The following is a 20,014-nucleotide window of genomic DNA, read 5'->3' as shown; positions in this document are numbered from 1 at the left end:
AAATATCTCATAAACATAAATATGGTTATGGAAACTAATTTGTTTAGTTTATTTAATATGCACCCTATACCCATCTTGTGAGCAGTGATATGCATAGAAGAGGTATTCAATAGACCCTGCAACCAAATCCCAATATTCCTTTAGCTAAGCAAATTACATTATTAATGAGCTAATTACATAGTTTGTTAGTATGTCCATCAATAGTTTATGCACTTTTAGTTGGTAAATTTAATTAGTGAATTAAAACCTCGTACTCATTCCGCAGACATTATATGAGCTTTCTTAAGTGTAACCCTTTCGCCACCGCCAAGTGCATGATGATAATATATATATATATATATATATATATATATATATATTCATACATAGAACCTAATAATTCGACTGACTTTACTTATCAGTCTACGGGGACTGGGTGAATAGTGATACTTTACTGTCCGAGATCTTGTTGCCCAGTTGAGCCTCGGGGGTCCGGGGTGCAGGCTTCAAACCTGTAGCTGGCTAGCGCCAGAGTGGTTCGACTCCACCTACTGGGCGACCCCCTACCACTAGGAAGGCCGCATCCCTTCCCGTCGTCACCTACGCTCATCAGCAGGTCTGAGTTTTATAGTTACAGCGAACTGTGCGTGATAATGTGTGTCGTCCGTCACCCTTTACGCTGGAAGGGTGGCGGACGAAATACAAAAATAGATTTTGACTAAATAATAATTTTATGATTTTTACAAGAGCTAAACACTGAACATATAGCTAGTTTTTTTTATCTACACTGTATAATCTTTCATATAGAATAGAGTAGCAACACATTGCTATGTATACCTAAGTTTGTTAATAACAAATCTATTTGGTTTAGAAAATAACAAATAATAAAATAACGGCAGGGTTGAGCACCATATTACATTATGTTGAAACTCTGCTGGGCTTTTTGTTTACTATAAAAAAATTCCTTTACAATTGGTTAATATTCTGTTATAAGGTGTCTAACGTCGACTTCATAATCTTTTTCATGCTCCTTTTATTCTTTAATTGCTTTGAGGCTGGTAGTTGAGTTAATATGGAGTTAAACAAAGATAAATAGGGTTAAATAAATATATGTTGCTAAAATGTGTCTAAATAGGCATATGTTAAATCAACACAAATATCTCATAAACATAAATGTGGTTATGGAAACTAATGTTTAGTTTATTTAATATGCACCCTATACCCATCTTGTGAGCAGTGATAGGCATATAAGAGGTATTAAATAGGCCCTGCAACCTATTTTTTCCTTGTCTCAATAAATATATTTTAACTTGAACTATCATGCAAATGATAATATCATTATTATTGCCCGAAACGCTATGCGTACTAGTGGCTTTAGGTATTGCATGTACTAGCACTCTCTTTAAATCCAACATTATATTTGTAACTCATCTCCAATGTAATACCTTTACCTGAATAAAAAAATCTAATCTAATCTAAATAATAATAATTACTAACAATAATAATAATAATGATTATTAAATAGCGTGAGCTTACAGACACTATGCAAACTTGGTATACTGAGTAATTGTTAAGAACATGCAACCTAATAATTCGACTGACTCTACTTATCAGTCTACGGGCTCACCATAGCCCGTGCTACATAGAACTTTTGTTCCAAGTAGCGAGTGAGTAAGACTGGGTGAATAGTGATACTTTACTGTCCGAGATCTTGATGCCCAGTTGAGCCTCGGGGGTCCGGGGTGCAGGCTTCAAACCTGTAGCTGGCTAGCGCCAGAGTGGTTCGACTCCACCTACTGGGCGACCCCCTACCACCAGGAAGGTCGCATCCCTTCCCGTCGTCCCCTACGCTCATCAGCAGGTCTGAGTTTTATAGTTACAGCGAACTGTGCGTGATAATATGTGTCGTCCGTCACCCTTTACGCTGGAAGTGTCCCCGTATCGAATCCTTCCTGCTGCACCAGAATCAGTTTATTTCATATCGCTTGCTAGTAACGTGATCCTAAATACGGTACGTCTAATTTTACTATTAGTTAAAATAAAAACTCATGGAATTTTACATTATTCACTAATGGAAAAAAATAAAAACGCAGGAAATATATTGGCATGGCGGGCGTAGTGGGTGGAGCTTGTTTGAGATGCCGTTTCCATAGTAACATTGTTAAGTATTGTTCATTCTCTGCGTTTCTCGCCACAGCTGAAGATTTTTCCCCAGGTAACAGAAATCGAGAATAACCTTATATTTACCAACCATGAAGGTCAAAGTACACTAGGCCTAAAATTAAGGTATAAAAATACGAATATAATTATCGGTGTTCAATCGTCAATGCTGACTGGAGTTCTTCTGTAGATGTATTTTAACTGTGATAAACACGACTGTAGGATAAATCTTAACCTATCTAAACGACAAATTGCAAAATAATACATACAATAGCCTAAATACACAAGTATTTAGGGCAAATAAACCAGAGGAAATATGGCATGAGGATGACGTAGATCCCTCAGAGACTCCGCCCACCTGGCGGCACGCACTTTGTTGGCAGTTCAGAGGTGCGCCGGTGACTGCTGGAGACAGAGCTTCATAGGTAATGGTGCTCTTACATTTTTACTAGTGCTGTTAACATTTGCAACTATTTATAATGTTATTTGGTATATTAGTTTGATTCGTTGGTATGGGATGAAAGTTTTTAATCAATCGTGGGAGAGGTATTGAGACCGCTACAATAGTTTAATGACTAATCAGCTATTATATATACTTGAACATACGTCTAAAGACGTACGCTCTTTACGTCGTTCGTCTTTAGCTTTTACATCTTTTACATACATTTTACATCTTACATCTAAATTACGTTCATACGTCTAAATTGTAGTCAAAACAATTACAGTCCTATGACACTTCCCGTACCTTCTTAACCTTCATGGACTGGACGTCTTTTCCCATGCCATTATTTATCCAAATTCTAGACAAGGTTGAGTACCGTGCAAGAAGACATGAGTCATCTGTAGTCTTGACCCAGTTTAGTTGATCTTGTCAGTACATCTGAGAAGGTGTTTACTTGAGACAGTTAAGCATGTCCCAGCTGTGTCTGGGTACAAGTGACAGGATGAACAACCCAACGGGGTTTCTTCCTATTGGGGAGTGCTGTAGATGCTGCTATGGCGGTGTGTCAACTCACAGGATGAGTGGCGCTGCCCAATAAACTCGCCCCTCTGGGCAAAATTAAAATTAAAATCTGAACATTCGACACCAGAGAGATATCAGCAGCCTTACTGTTATGTGTAAGGCCAATATTGTCAAGGTTGCCTACCTGGCCCTAATTTGTGGATAACCAGAAGCTAGCTAGCAGCTGCAACCCAAGGCGCTCTGCTTTCAACAGCCTCACGCTAGGCTGACTCGAATTTGGACCATGTTCTCTCAAAATGAAAATACCCGGTACACATTTGTCTTCCGCTTTATCCATTATCATACATGTAACTTGACATTAAATTTAATACTAATGAAAAACTAACAATACACATAAAATAAAATTAAATAAAACGCTTTAATTTAAACATAAATGATTGTACATTTGAAATGTACTTACATTGTGTGTAAACTAAGTAAATTATTCATTTGCACAAAATTGGTGGGACGTGTTTCAGGAAAAAGTTGGAGTAATGCTTAACATGAGCTATGGGAAAGGAAACTTCTTAAGTCTGTTAACAAGAGTCAAAAGTCGTCTTCTTCGAAGAATGGTTCCATCATGGAACCCGTTGCCAACGAACAATCCAATCCACACGCTCGACTTCTGCTCTCTCTAAAACTCGCTCGCTCCCTCGGCCCTTTCGCGAATTCCACGTGCCATCTACTCCTCCCCCCTCCCCGGAACCCCTCCTTCCCCCTTCGAACACCCTCACGTGTAAGGTGGGGGTTAATGGCCTTGGAGGAGGGGAGGGTGTGGGGCACATGTCCGCACTGGCCCTCGCCCAGTGTCCCCGCTGCTCCGCCACCTAGTGAACGAGCCAACAGCAACACATAGACACTTGTGTTGTTAAGACGTCCCATACAGCGAGGAGATGGTGACGCTCGACTCGCTGAAGTAATGGTGACGATTACCTCTCAGTATTTACCAGGTAGCGCCTACGGAAGCAAAATCAGGCCATTGAGCAAATTCAAAAAATATAAAAAGAGGGGGGGGGGGGGCAAAAATCAGGCCCCTCCTAGCAATTAATATCTGGCGCATTGAAATCTCGCAAAGTTCTAGTATTGTACTCGTTCTTGAAACATCTGCTCTGTCTGGGTACAAGTGACACTCACAGGATGAGTGGCGCTGCCCAATAAATTCGCCCCTTGGGGAAAAATTAAAATTAAATTAGGATGGACAATCCAGCAGGTTTTATTCCTATTGGGAGTGTGGGGTGGGGGTGCCTACTGTACATGCTACTCTGGGGAAATAAATGCTCAGTCATTATGGTGATACTGTTCTATAAACTCGTCTTAAGGGGTAAAATTCGGAATAAAAATTGTTCCCTGTGAATTTCAATCGCTTGCAGTCTATTATTTATATGAAGACTTTCACAACCTGCATTGTGCATAAGGACTTTGGCCGCCTGCACTGTGCGTGAGGTCTATCACCGCCTGTATACTGTGCGTGAGGACGTTAATCACCTGCACTGAATATGTGAGGCTTATGCGTCACAAATAACAGGAATAGCATTAATGTCCCTAAACGAATGCTGCAAGCATAAAGCCGTTATATCCTACTTCACCTCATAAAATCCTGATTATTGAGATCATATGAAGTATTATTTAATTGTTAAGTTACGATTCTATTTGGAAGCTGAAGACGTGTGTGAATCAGTTTTCATGCACTGTATATTATAAACCAAGAGGCTACCCCGACTGTGCCTGGGACTCTCCCTCCTCCTCCTCTCTCATATATCTCTCTCCCTATCTCCCCCTTTCTTTCCCCTCTCCCTCAAAATTCCCACTCACTCCTCTCCTCTCAAACATCTTTCCCACTCTATACCTCCCCCCTCTTTCTGCCATTATATCTCCCTTTCTCCTTCCCCCTGTTCAGACATCCCCCCCCCCTTCTATCTCTCTCCCCTCAATACCCAACCCATTAGGGCTGGACGGTAGAGCGACGATCTCGCTTCATGCAGGTCGGTGTTGAATCCCCGACCGTCCAACTGATTGGGCACCATTCCTTTCCCCCTATACCTACGATCAACATAGTCTTCCTGACTTGGCGCTTTCATATCATAATTACTTAGAATTAGAAAATTCTTTGTAATGGTTATATAATTCAAATAAAAAAGACGAGAAAGAAAAAATATATTAAACATCATATTGGCTGATATATATACAATAGCCTCATCATGCCAATGAATTATTCGGGTGCCAATGAACTGAGGTAGTGACGTAAGCATGTCCATAACAAGGAAAACACTAACGTGTTGCTGAGGCCCTCTGACCTTGACGCTTCCTCTAGACTTAACTCATCTTGAGTTAAGTCTCAAACCTAAAGACGAGTTAAGGCTAAGTCTTAAGCCGATGGTTAAGTAACCTCAACTTAACCTTCAGATTTTGATTGTTTTCTTTTTAGGTTAATGCAGTGAATTCGCTTTGAAAGTAAGCTGCACAATGTATAATCAAAGAGCAAATGTGTCTTTGAACGAGGCTTGTTGCGTCATAGGGAAATAGACACGCGGCTATCGGGAATAGTTTTTAAGTTTTCAGATTATAGGCAGAATTCAAGCCTTGTCTATTTCGTACATTCATTTTGTATATAGTGAATTTCCGCGGGTTTCTTGTCATATTTGCCCTTAAAATTGTGTTTTAAGCTATGTTTCGGCCTGTTGTTCCGGTCACTCTCCACCCTCCACTATGTGTCCTTTTCTCCCCCACTTTAGTGATTTACAGATTTAGAATAATTCAATTTAACGATGGGATAGACAGTGGTAAGGCTTCAGCAGGTTCCATATAAAACCAGTACCATAAGATAAGCTTCCTTTCTACGACAATATATATATATATATTAGTATATTTTGCTAGCAGTCTTTCTTGTAAACATATGTTGTTAAATATGACCGAAAAAGTAAGATTAATAATTCTAACAAGAATTTTCTCAATATTTCTTATGTTTCTTTTTACTGTCGATGGTAATTGGAAAATCAATGCTCCAAAATTCATTTTTATTTCTAGTTTCGGGTAATATAGGGATTTTATCCAACGTCCAAGTCATATGTTCGTGTAATTCAGGGACTCTATCCGATATCCAGGCCGTGTGTTCGTGTAATATAGGGATTCTATTCGACTGTAGGATTGTGTGATAAGTAACGTCATATCGGACTTTGCAGCTGTGTGTAGTGCCAGCTTTACACGTGAGCGAAGCGTGCTGTTCCCGGTGATGTGGTATGATAGCTATGACAGCGTTGTTGACAAACATGGTATCTCGAGAGTGTTATGGATCAAGATAGACGGCCATTTACATTAACGTGATAAGATGAAAGTATGAGGTAACTTTGCTTGGGATTCGGGGATACAATTGTGCAGAGTGCGTTCGTGTATTATTATTGCATATAATGTATAATACGCGAAATGCTAAGAATTATTGTTTCTTTTACATTTAATTATTTATGTAATGTCAGACCGGATATGTGGCAACCCTTACTGGTCTACTTTGCAAGCAGTAAAAAAAAAAAAAGATCTTGAGAGATTTCGCTCTCTCTGTTCCCAAATACGGGGTCAGCATTTACACAATAAAGTGAATGAAAGTATTCAACGGGTCTTGGCACACTAAGGTAACCATTCAAAGATCTTGAATTAAAAGCCTGACAAAGTGATTGATTGGTTGATGAAGATTATGACACCCAAGAGGTGGCACAGGCATGAATAGCCCGTAAGTGGTATTTTTTTTTTTAGTGAATGTATATCGTGTGCTGAGGTCGCATTTAAATCGTCAGGCTGCTATCGCAGGGGAGGATATTGCTTGACAGTATTTATGAGGGTGTCCAGCCGCTGGTTGACAAAGTGTTCAGTAAGAATATATGGAGATTTGTTTCTGTTTTAGATTTAGTTAATTCAGAACGAAATATCCATGTAGCACGGGCTATAGTGAGCTCGTAAATATGGAGATATGTGGGCTACCTTTTATGCAGGCGATGAGTCACAATAACGTGGCTGAAGTATGTTGACCAGACCACACACTAGAAGTTGAAGGGACGACGACGTTTCGGTCCGTCCTGGACCATTCTCCATGCTACCGGCTACCTTTACTTGCACGATGAGAGATAATGGAGGTAACTAGTGACCTCGTTCCGACAAGACTGTTAACTTCACCTCATGGGGGCCAGTGAGATTCACGGGCTGTCCGGACCAGACGAACAATTGATGAACATAATAACTTCAGAATGAGGAAAATTTAAAAGGGTTTTTAGGCCGCACGAGGCGACACTTAGTGGCAGATGCGACCTAATCCTGCTTAACAATAATTGGCTAACTCAAACTTCCTTAATTTCCATGAAATAAATGGACAGTTAAAGTAATACACAAATAATTATAAAGTTTAAAATTCTGTTGTACTTTTGAATTATAAGATAAAAAAACTGAATTATCCCCCAACCAAATTCTATGATTGCAACAATCCCGCAATCCCACGTAAATTATGCTTCCCGGCAGTTTATTCCATAGACCTAAAAGCCTATTTCCAAACCAGAATTTATCAAAATATTTTCTGAATAAATTCATCCAATATATACCTTGTGTCTCGTGTTTTTGTATGTGTTGATATATTCAGCAACCTTGAAATATCTCTTCTCTCAACACCCTTGAATCTATAACCTTTGAACAATCTTAGATTATTTAGATTATACAGTTCAGTTTTGGTCGCTGTACTATAGAATGGATATAAATTCACTTGAACGTGTCCAGCGTAGGATGACAAAATTAATTCCCCAAATTAGAAACCTGTCATATGAAGAGAGATTAACAAAGCTTAAATTGCATTCACTGGAAAGGCGAAGAATTAGGGATGACATGATAGAGGTTTACAAGTGGATGAATGGACATAATAAAGAGGATATTAATAGGGTATTAAAAGTATCAACACAAGGCAGAACACGAAATAATGGGAATAAATTGGATAAGTTTAGATTTAGGAAAGACTTGGGTAAATACTGGTACGGTAACAGAGTTGTTGATTTGTGGAACCAATTTCCGTGTAACGTGGTGGAGAAGGGGTCCCTCGATTGTTTCAAACGTGGGTTGGACATGTATATGAGTGGGATTGGGTGGTTATAAATAGGGGCTGCCTCGTCGAGACGAGGCAGTGTGTCACAAAGGCCTGTTGCAGAAGGCCAATAGGCCTTCTGCAGTGTGTCAAAAAAGCTAGCTACGTGATGCTAAAAATCCGCATCACACAGGATGGTTAGTCATACGGAGGCATGTGATCAGTAGTCTGCACTGGCAAACTCTTGGTACATTATGAGGATATCATGAACACAAGAGTGAATAAGGCAGCAGTAGTAATAAAAGTCCCCATCTCGCAGGATGGCTAGTCATACAAGGCCATATGTTCAGTAGCCAGCACTGGCAAATTTTGGAGCAATATGAGGATATCCTCAAGAACACGAGAGTGAATAAAGTAACCGCTAAGTTCCAGGTACCTCATGCCAACGGGTTTGAATGGTCTGATAACTGGACATCCGGTGATGTAGTGTGGGAGATCATGTCCCAGTTCCTGCTCACAGAGTTTGCACCTGGAGTGCTCAGGATTGGGAGATCCGTCACCTGCAGCCACCTGCCACAGGTAACGGTAACCCAACCTGATCCTGGCCACCATTGTGTCGCACAGTCTGGTCGACGTTTTGTGCTGCCCATAAACATAGGTTCCAGATCTGAACAAATCAAAAGGACAAACAAAACCATACGACACTCCAGATGACGAAAGGTCTCCTAACGTGGGTGAAATCCGTTAAAAAAAATGGCGATGTAGATGCCAGTGGAACACTGTTGCCAGACATAGAGGCAACAATTTTATTTGTATTTTTACCATCGCCTTGTGGTACTGTTATTGTTGGGATCATAGGTAACAAGAAGTAACACCTTGTACTTCGTTAAGGATTAAATGTATCGGCATAATTCAGAACTATCTGATATATGCAACACATCTTCCAAAAATGGTAGTAGTATAATAGCTACCATGGATGAGATGTACAAAATATAGAATGCTATATTAATGAACAGTATTTGTGTCATTCGAATTCTAAGAAAATAAAAAAACTGAAACAGCCTAACCATAAACCTAGTCTGTCCTGGTCCTGTCAAATGCAATCTTAGCCACCTTTTTTTTTTAGTACACATATGTATTATACTAGGCCTTGAAAAAGTTATGTTCAGTTATTGAATTCTTTCTGAGGTCCTCTGCAAAATGAATAGTATAAAATAGGGATTTTACAAAATGAATAGTCTAAACGGTGACTTATTATGCAACTGTCTATATAGTTTATGCATTTCATTTATACTATAAACTATCAGTTTTAAAACAACAAATAACTTTTTTTGTTTCATGTTTATGCGATATAATTGTTTAAAAATATTTTGTTGTGTAAAGTTAAATAGTTTTATATGACATACCAGAATGAACACAGAGAGGAATGTGTACACTTTGTCCTTGATCGGTCAGTACTTGGCCAAGTGGACCCAGGCGAGGGAGCGACGTCCGTCCTTGATGGGTCTGTACTTGGCCAGGCAGACCCAGGCGAAGGAGCGAGGTACGCCATCTCCACAATCGTCACAGGACAGGCTTCCTTCACATCGTAGTCAGTTTCTGTGGGATAGATGAGAGCAGCTAGAACACTTTCCTCGCTCTTGGTAAACAATAGGGGGGACGGCGGTAATTAAGTTATATATAATAGTGCTCTGCGGGTAGCTTTTCCTTGAATTGCTTTACAATTTTGGCTTGCACAGTTGCAATAACTGAGCAGTGATATACCTTCTGAACCAGCCCGTCCTCAGGCTCGTTAGAGCGGCGGGCATCCTTCCTCTAGGCGCATTCGTCAATTTTAGCATAATGTGTATTAAAAATTGGTTTGTTCTCATATATAAGGTATATTCAATTTCTATGTAAAGTTAGGTGTAGATCATGTGTTTATGGATCTGTTGGTAATTATTTGTATTTGAAGTGCATGGGTAAAAAGTATTTTAACCCGTCCTCAGATCAAATCCATCCCATACACCGTTGTTGTTGTTATAGATTAAGCTACTGGGAGCAAAAAGTTCCAAGTAGCACGGGCTATGGTGAGCCCGTTGTGGACTTACCTGGCACAGGAACAGGGTGTAACCTTTTGTCGCCATACAGCGGTTTGCCATTCCTCATAAAAAAAAGGCCAAAGTCCATTCCATGCAACCAACACACCCCCTGTTTATGAATGGAAAACGGTTTACACACAACCTGTCCTCAGACCAAGTCCATTCCATCCAGCGGTCGATCCCAAAGACGCATTCGTCAATTTTTACATTCTGTTCATTCAGTTTTCTCAAATATAAATCAATATTGTTATATATTAGCAAATTAAAATGATATGTAACTAGCTCACCAGAAACGTAAATTTATTGTATTAATGAAACGTTGTCTGTACATTTGTCTCGTTTATTAATGCAATTACTTTTACACACGACTCAGAATTAATGAGGTTCGAATATTTCTCGAACAGTGCTTTGCTGACTACTTCTGTTCGAATCTCAATACGTAAATACTTCACCCACGTAATTCAACAGCCCGTCCTCCAAACAAAGACCCAAAGTCCATTCCATGCTCCCGCCAAACCCCCTGTTTTTTAATAAAAACGGTTTACACAAGACTCACACAACCCGTCCTCGACTCAAGTCCATTACATCCAGCGGTCGACCCCACAGACGCATTCATTAACTTTAACATGCTGTTCATTCAAACGAGAGTGTTCTCAAATATAAATTAATATCATAATATATTAGCATATTGTGCATATATAGGCATAGGTTAGGTTAGGTGTTTAGGTCCTGTTGCGATTATTTGTATTTGTAGTACATGGGTGAAGCATTGACAGCGTTGTGGTTCGAACAAAATTCGTCAGTGAAGCACTTGTTCCGGAAGTGTTCGAACGAAATCAGTTGTGAGTCGTGTGTAAACCGCTTTTTATTCATAAACAGGGGGTTTGGCGGGTGCATGGAATCACTTTGGGGTCATTGTTTGGAGGACGGGCTGCTCTGAATGATGACGTCCGAACACTTCCGGAACAAGTGCATCACTGAAGAATTTTGTTCGAACTGTAAATGCTTCAACCACGTACTACAAATGCAAATAATTGCCAATAGAATCTATAAACACCAAACCTAACCTAATGTACACCTAAATATACATAAAACTCTAATATAAAATACTGATAATTATTTATATGAGAAAAACTGTTTTTAGTACACAATACGTTAAAATTTATGAATGCGTCAGGGGGGGTCGGCTGCGACTTTAACGACCCTAGCCCAATGACAGGTAGCCAGTCACTGTATCCCTGAGCACTACTGTGAAACAATGCTGTAAGTGTAGCTTTTAGCACCGTACGGTGACGCTATTATGTCACTATACAGTATTTAACACCACGGAGATACGATGTAGTCCATGGAAGAGACATCAGCTGTTCACGTGTTTGCACCTTATGTCGCGTGGGGCAGCGTGCCCAAGGTGACCTTAGCCTCCCCTGGCCCACCTACCTCTCCGCTCCTCACAGCCCCTACCACTCCCTCACAGCCCCTACCACTCCCTCACAGCCCCTACCACTCCCTCACAGCCCCTACCACTCCCTCACAACCCCTACCACTCCCTCACAACCCCTACCACTCCCTCACAGCCCCTACCACTCCCTCACAGCCCCTACCACTCCCTCACAACCCCTACCACTCCTCACAGCCTCTATAACACCAGGTTTGTAACACTTTCCTCCACTTAATACCTCCCCCTCACCACACAACAACCTTTGGTCAGGCCAATTGACCCAAAAGAGTACTCACGAACTATGCTGAACGGCAAAGTAAATAGGTACATAGCAGTAAATAGGTACCTGTGAGTTAGACAGCTGCTACGGGCCGCTTCCTGGGGGGTGTGTGTAACAAAAAGGAGGCCGGGCAGCGGGGACGCTAAGCCCCGAAATCATCTCAAGATAACCTCAAGATAACGGATGTTCATAAATTGAGAAAACCTGACGTTATGCCTTAATATTTAATAATCCATTGCTATCATTCCCCTGTTGACTGTGACTCAAGTACTGGCCTCTAAGGGAAGACGGAGTCCAATAATAATTACTCGAATGACGTGGGGAAACTTGGGAAATTAAGGACTTGGAAAAGTTATAGAAACTCTTTAATTTACTTACTGAGAATCAGGGGACATCTTTAATTCAGAATGAAATGGATGAACACAGGGAAACTTCCAAAAAACAGCAGGTATATGACAATTAAATTACTCAATTAATTAGGGGGGGGGGGAAATTAGCTAAAACGTCGAAAGTAAACAAAATAAACTTTATTTAAAAACTGACACGTAAATATATCCTAGCTATTAATAAATCCTATATCGAGGCATTTTGGAGTGAAAGATAAATTGAGTACACAAAATCTCAAGTACCATATTACCTTTTCACTGCACTACTAGCCAAGATGTTGACGGCCTTCTGAGGTCCTTGGAGACTTTCCCTAAGTCACTTTCCAGTACACACTAACTAAATTTTAGTTCAACAACCTACAAGTGGGGAATGGCTCCACCCACAATCTATGCTAGTTTCCTAGGCTCCACCCACCCTCTAGCCTATGGGTAATTCGACAGGGGAAAATGTTTACGGCACCGGCTGAGTTTGTTACACCGCTGTCAGTGGCTATGGTAGGGAAATGGAGAAAGGGAAACCACAGAGTGGGGAATGGAGAAGGAATGAGAGGGGAGTGAGAGGGCTGGAAATGAGAGTGGAGTTTTTTTTTTGGGGGGGGGGGGGGTGAGTAAAGAGGAAGGAGAGGCATAGGTGAAGGGAAGTATAGAAGTGGGAAATACAGTGAGAGGTATGAAAGCAGGCGGGCTGTCCGCCTTGCTGACACGATGTGTGGGTGTTGGCAGCTAAGCTAAGCTGCTCCCTCTTGTCAGGGAGCTGTGAGTGTGTGAGAGGTTCTTCACATGTGTTTCACCACATATGGATGTCTATAGATGAATACTGTGTAGCGGAGAGCGGAGTGGGGAACGCTTAGGCCCTGACAATGTCCCAACCAAGCGGTACTTGACAAGGGTTTAAAGCAGGAGGGGGGAGGGGAGGAGAGGAATGGGGAGGGGGAAGATGAAACAAAGGGAAAAGAGGGGTGGGGGGAGAGATAGGCCTGATACAGCAGAGATACAGCAGGCCGTTACACCACTACCACCCAACACCAATTCATCTACGCCGTATCTTTATCAAATTTGGCAGCTAACTGGTGATCGCGAAGATTCACACTCTTGCCCAACTTAAGAAGAAACGAACACTGTACAGTATTCTTCTTTTTAGGGAAAATAACATTTATCTAGACCACATTTTTAAAAGGTCCAATCTTATTGGCCAATATACGAGGCTTCAGTTTCTTCACCTCCACTTCAATTCGTGTATTTGTGCAGTCGCAGCTGGAAATCTTATGCAGAATTTACATCTATTATGTTACGAAGTAACATACGTCAACTATTTGCCACTTGATTTCCAAATTAGTTTTTATTTATTTATTTATTTTATAATCTAAACATTTTCACTTATAGCCTATTGTTTAGAGGTCTGTCTAAAGTTTACTTTTTATATGAGGCGTATTTATTTGGTCTCTTTTTACCCGCTTTAGCGTGTCCTAGCCTTAACTGTGTGTTCTCACTTTAACTGTGTGTTCTCACTTTAACTGTGTGTTCTCACTTTAACTGTGTCTTCCCCCTTAACTGTGTCCTCTCCTTTAAGGACACAAGAGCCCTCAACTGTCTCCTCTCTTTAACTGTGTCCTCGCTTTAACTGTAACCTCGACCTTACATTAAACATTACCCCACTTCCACCATGACAAGACATCGGGGGACTAAGAAAAGGTGACTGAGAGACAAGGGTCTGATAATCGTAGTATCTGTGATAATAGATGATAGATAACAGGTCATTTACTACCTTGGTTTTTCAAGAAACTTTCGGATGTATAGCAAGAATTATATCCAACTTGACAAACTTTCCCTGATAATTCTACTCCTTCCCTCTTTTACGGGCTATTCATGCCCGTGCCACCTTTTGGGTGGCTTAATCTTTATCAATCAATCACCTTCCCTCTCATTCTCTCTCCGTTTTCTGAATTCGGGTACAAAGAATCTTCTGATAATCCGAATGTATTCGTGTTCCACTTTTTCGAATAAACGGCTGGAGTAAGCAGGTATTCTATGGAAAACAAAATTCACAATGTCAGATTTCATGAAAATCGCAGGGGGTCGCTATAAATGCCGAGATTTCTTAAAAGGTGCTTCTGGGGCCGATCGCGACTGGCCTATTGTCACTCGTATACACCCCCATGTGTCATGCTGCAAAGTTGGGTGAGGCTAGCCCTAAGAATCAAACATAAGTCTTTTGTTTGTGAACAAAGACATTGTTTTCATCTCACCTCACCTCATTCCTGCCTATATTATCCATCATCATAATATTCATCCACACGGGAGAACTACTTTTTTTCTCACACACACATACACCAGGAAGCAGCCCGTGACAACTGACTAACTCCCAGGTACCTATTTACTGCTAGGTAACAGGGGCATAGGGTGAAAGAAACTCTGCCCATCGTTTCTCGGCGGCGCCCGGGATCGAGCCTGGGACCACAGGATCCCTTGTCCAGCGTGCTATCCGCTCGGCCGGCCGGTGTGTGTGTGTGTGTGTGTGTGTGTGTGTGTGATGAATAAATCACAACTAAAATATCCAGAGAGTCTATGATGTATTAATTTATTTTATCAACTTTCTATTTTCCCATATACGCTGGATGAATGACCAAGCGTGCAACTCACTGGGTATTTTCCAGGCCCTGAGTCACTCAACCTCCTGAGCTCTGATTGGCTGACTCATACCCAATCAGGACCCCTCACACCACTGAGCCTGTCAACAGGTTAAGCCGCGTACTTATCATGTAATGTGTGTGTGTGTGCGCGCAATGTTAGTGTTCTGTTTCCAGATTTGTATTTATTGACGTCATTTCAAAAATTCCTTAATGTGCCTTCGTATTAGCATGAAACTTTGGCAGCATTTCATCACACACCTGTGTAATGTTCTTCTAAAAACTTTTATATTACCACGGATTCTATATAAATTTTATTTGTCTAGCTTCTGTCCTACCACAGAAGTGGTTATAAATTTACAGGGATTGTTAACTAGCATATATATATATATATGTATATATATATATATATATATATATATATATATATATATATATATATATATATATATATATATATATATATATATATATATATATAAAGGGGTACCACCACTGGTTTAATTAAAGGGACCCACATCCTCGAAGAAGAAAATAGTGTTCAGAGAAGACCTTGTGGATTCTCACTGAATACTTTAATCTTTTCCTCTCCTACCACCCCTATTATTTATTTATTTTTTTTTTATTTGATTTTATTGCAATGTTACAGTTTACAGAAAACACACACTTATATAACAATATACCAATCAGTGTTCGAAGACACATATATATATATATATATAGACACGAAGACACACACATATATATATATATATATATATATATATATATATATATATATATATATATATATATATATATATATATATATATATATATATATATATATATATATATATATATAATTTCCTTCTGTATACAATGGACTAAGTATAGTCCAAACAGCACAGTAGTAAGTTATTGAGCACTCAACCACAGAAGATGGTTAATGTTATTTACCAGCAAGATGACTCGCATGGCTTCATTTGATAAAGTTTCGAGTGTTTTCAATTCTTTATCCGTATACGATGTAGGGGGCCAACACGCTACACCAGACAACATAGGAGCCAATACTCCAAAGAGGACAACATACAGGTCAATACTCTGTACTCAAAGCAAGTAGAGACAATTTAAAATGAACCGTGGAAAAGCTGCTTCGGGACAGTGAAACAGACAATAAAACTATGTTCAAGAGATCTCGAAATTGGAATGACAATTGGAATATGGGGAAGTAACCGCCCTGAGAAACAGCCGGCATGGAAACCCACCGCGGAAAGTTCCACGATGATTATTTCGTTCCACGCACTATACTACTGATCTGCTTAAGGTTATCTGGAAATGATTTCGGGGCTTAGCGTCCCCGCGACCCGGTCCTCAACGAAGCCTCCTTTTTGTCACACACCTTCAGGATGCAGCCCGTAGCAGCTGTCAAACTCCCAGGTACCTATTTACTGCTAAGTAACAGGGACATCAGGATGAAAGAAACTCTGCCCATCTGTTTCCGCCTCCACCGGGGATCGAACCCGGAACCTCAGGACTACGAATCCGAAGCGCTGTCTACTCAGCTGTCAGGCCCCTGATATATATATATATATATATATATATATATATATATATATATATATATATATATATATATATATATATATATATATATATATATATGAAAGTGTCAGACCACGGAGGAAAATTTAAACAGGAATTTCCTTAAGTACTTTCGTATATTAATACATCATTTATGGGTTACAAGTTATACATTGGTGAATACAATGAAAGGTTAAAGGTTTGTGGATCTCTTGGAGCTCCTCTGCTTCCTGACTGGAACAGAGGACACACTAGAAGGTTTCCCACTCTGGATACCCCCATATTGAGGCACCAGGAAACTGGCACCTGTTGGGTCTCTGGTGGTGCCAACGAGCCAGCGACCTAATTCTTAGAGAAAGCTCTCTTCGCTCTTACCCCCAGGGACTTCATTATTAATAACATCTTTATTGACAACATTTAATTACACTTTTGCGTAATCTGAAGAGTTCAATTAAGTCTTATTAAAATGAGGATTATGCTGGTATTCACTGTCACTCTGGACAGAGGGTCATACACAAGACAATAAATCTAAACTGTAGGCTGAAGCACACACACATATATATATATATATATATCCTGGTTACAATCAATGTTATATGCATGAATATGTAAAATCAACTTCCTATTGTGCACTGGCACACAAGGGCAGGGTTGGCTTCATAAGAGATGCAGTTTAAAAATAATATAAATGAAATTCTTCATTCTTCAAAATGGACAAGCAAATTTTGGATAAATTGTTAGGTTGTCGTCCAGTACACCAGATTTAATGAAGTAATTACACAGTTGGTGGTACAATAGGCCAGGAGGTCTGAAATCTTTTACGGTTTCACATTCAATAATATACTGTTCTTGTGAATGCATTAAAGGTTTGTCAGAGAGTTTGCAATCTGAATATTTTGGTAGTGGCTCAGCCTCGCTAACCTGCCAGATGTACCTATAGCCAAGGCAAATTCGCGCAATGACTACATCACATTGCCTGGTCCGGTTACTGTGCTTACTATTTCAAAAAATTATTACAAAAATTATCATAGCTTTTAATACTGCAGCTTTCAGGTCTCTGGGCATTTCTTAATTCTTTTAAATCTGTTTTTAATTAATTTTGAGGAGCTTAATTCAAAAATAAAATCAGTTTTTACCTATCGAGTTAAGTTTTTGTCTTGCATTTGTTCTACAACGTACCATGAGGGCCTGACGGGCCTCAGCCTGACAGCTGAGTGGACTGCGTTCGGGATTCGTAGTCCTAAGGCTACGGGTTCGATCCCCGGCGAAGACGGAAACAAATGGGCAGAGTTTTTTTCACCCTGATCACCTAGCAGTAAATGTGTACCTAGGAGTTAGACATCTGCTAAGAGCTGCTTCCTGGGGATGTGTAACAGAAAGGAGGGCAGGTCGAGGACCGGGCCGCGGGACACTAAGCCTCGAAATCATCTCAAGATAACCTCAAGATAAGATACCCAGGTGGTATTGTTTTTCGATAGTTCCAAAAGGAGCCTAAAGTACGTCTAACTCTATAATGAAAATTCACATGGTTCAGTTCCATTGGTCATTGTGTACACCTTAAAGAAGAATATGGATACATCAAAACCTTTCTCGAGTTACTGAAATACGATGGCCATAACTTGATCATATGTGTGGATCTTGAAATGGTTAGCCTTTTACTTGGTCAACAAGAAGGTATTTTACATCAAATTAAAAGGATAGAATTGAGGTGATTGTGGAAATCATTTTAATTTAACTGGATACCTTTTTATAGCGATTGATCGAAAATGGGTGTATGCTGTAGAGCAAGAACTTGACGTGATAAGGAAAAACCAATGTCATACTTAAGCTCAGCGCCCGCAATTTTAGCGGGCGCATTTTTAGCCGCCCGCATATAGTTTATATAATTCTCAGTAAATCAATGTTTCATATCATCACAGAGCCCCAAATGTTATAATTGATCCTGTCTTGCAAGAATTTCAATATTTCAATTTCAATAATTCATAATGAATTTTTCAGAGCTCAGGACTCGGTATTTAGTTACAGAGGCACATAATCGGTTCAGGAACTGAACCCATAGTTCCTGAACCGATTATGTGCCTCTGTAACTCTTTCTAGGGAAAGGATTACCCATTTCCGCCCTACCTTTAGCCTAATAATACCCATTTGCACCCTACCTTTAGCCTAATAATACCCATTTGCACCCTACCTTTAGCCTAATAATACCCATTTGCACCCTACCTTTAGCCTAATAATACCCATTTGCGCCAAACCTTTAGCCTAATAATACCCATTTGCGCCATACCGTTATCCTAATTATACCCACGTGCTTCATACTGTTTACATACTTAGACGTCCTCCACCCATTTCTCTGATTAGTACAGAAACCGAGATACTGGCCAGTGGGACAGACTTTGTGGACTTAGATCTCAGATAGCCTACCACACAGGACGCTGTCTCAGAAACTTTCACACTATATTTTTCTTTTTCTTTTTTAGTTTAATTTCTGCCGCAGACGAGGCCATATATTTATATACAGTGCTAACCAACACGTGTATATATATTTTCTTGTCTCCGTGGACAGGGTTTGAGATCTGTTCAACATGTAGTGTAATGGATTATTGATGTTCTTTCTTGGATCAACGTGCGATTGACTGATGAGCAATGCAAATTTGACATAAATATGGCATGATATGAATGGGAATCGGTGATAAGTAGAGTTACACATGGAACTGTGTTTCTTCTCCATGTGGGCCCACTATTTGAACTAACGACCCAGATGAAGAAACTAATAGCAGAAACAAGCAAGTTCGTCGATGATACTAAGATGGGAGACTCTTAAATTCTTAAATTCGGAGAACAGTAAGGTGCTCCATGATGACTTGGACCTGTCAGTATAGTGGATAAGTGACAGATTACGTGAACAAAGGTTACCTTGAGAAAAGATAATAATTCCGTTACTTATAAAGTAAATTATATAATGAACTTTAAAACATAAAGTTTAAAACGTGTATCTGATCACAAGACAAAATGCATAGATGTTCGTTATAATATAGTGAATATAAACAAATGCCTTGTGTTGGGCAGGACACCTTCACTCGACGCCTTGTATTGCTTAGAACACCCTTCACTCGACCCCTTGTGTTGCTCAGGATACTTTTACTCCCCCTTGAAGTACGTAATGTACTCAATTTAAACTGCTCATTTCATAATATCTTATATGTTTGGCACCGCGGACCACGATACACAAGTGGGAAGATTATCACCAAAGATATAAACTCACCTGCCTCTCTGTTCCCTCCCTCCATCCTCTCAAGCCCTCCCTCCATCCCCCCAGCCCTTCCTCCATCCCCCCAGCCCTTCCTCCACCCCCCAGCCCTTCCTCCATCCCCCCAGTCTCCCTCCATCCCCCCAGCCCTTCCTCCACCCCCCAGCCCTTCCTCCATCCCCCCAGTCCTCCCTCCACCT

The 20,014-nt window shown here is 40.3% G+C and overlaps 2 non-coding genes across 2 annotated transcripts; both read left to right on the top strand.

The window, feature by feature from the left end:
- Positions 1-450: 450 nt before the first annotated feature.
- On the top strand, positions 451-537 carry TRNASTOP-UCA (transfer RNA opal suppressor (anticodon UCA)). The gene has a single exon. It is a non-coding gene; the product is annotated as a tRNA-Sec (tRNA).
- Positions 538-1,695: 1,158 nt separating this feature from the next.
- On the top strand, positions 1,696-1,782 carry TRNASTOP-UCA (transfer RNA opal suppressor (anticodon UCA)). Its single transcript has one exon. It is a non-coding gene; the product is annotated as a tRNA-Sec (tRNA).
- Positions 1,783-20,014: the final 18,232 nt, after the last annotated feature.

Source organism: Procambarus clarkii, chromosome 15 (genome assembly GCF_040958095.1).
Source record: "Procambarus clarkii isolate CNS0578487 chromosome 15, FALCON_Pclarkii_2.0, whole genome shotgun sequence".
Taxonomy (NCBI): Eukaryota; Metazoa; Arthropoda; class Malacostraca; order Decapoda; family Cambaridae; genus Procambarus; species Procambarus clarkii.
This window is presented reverse-complemented; position numbering and strand designations above follow the sequence as displayed.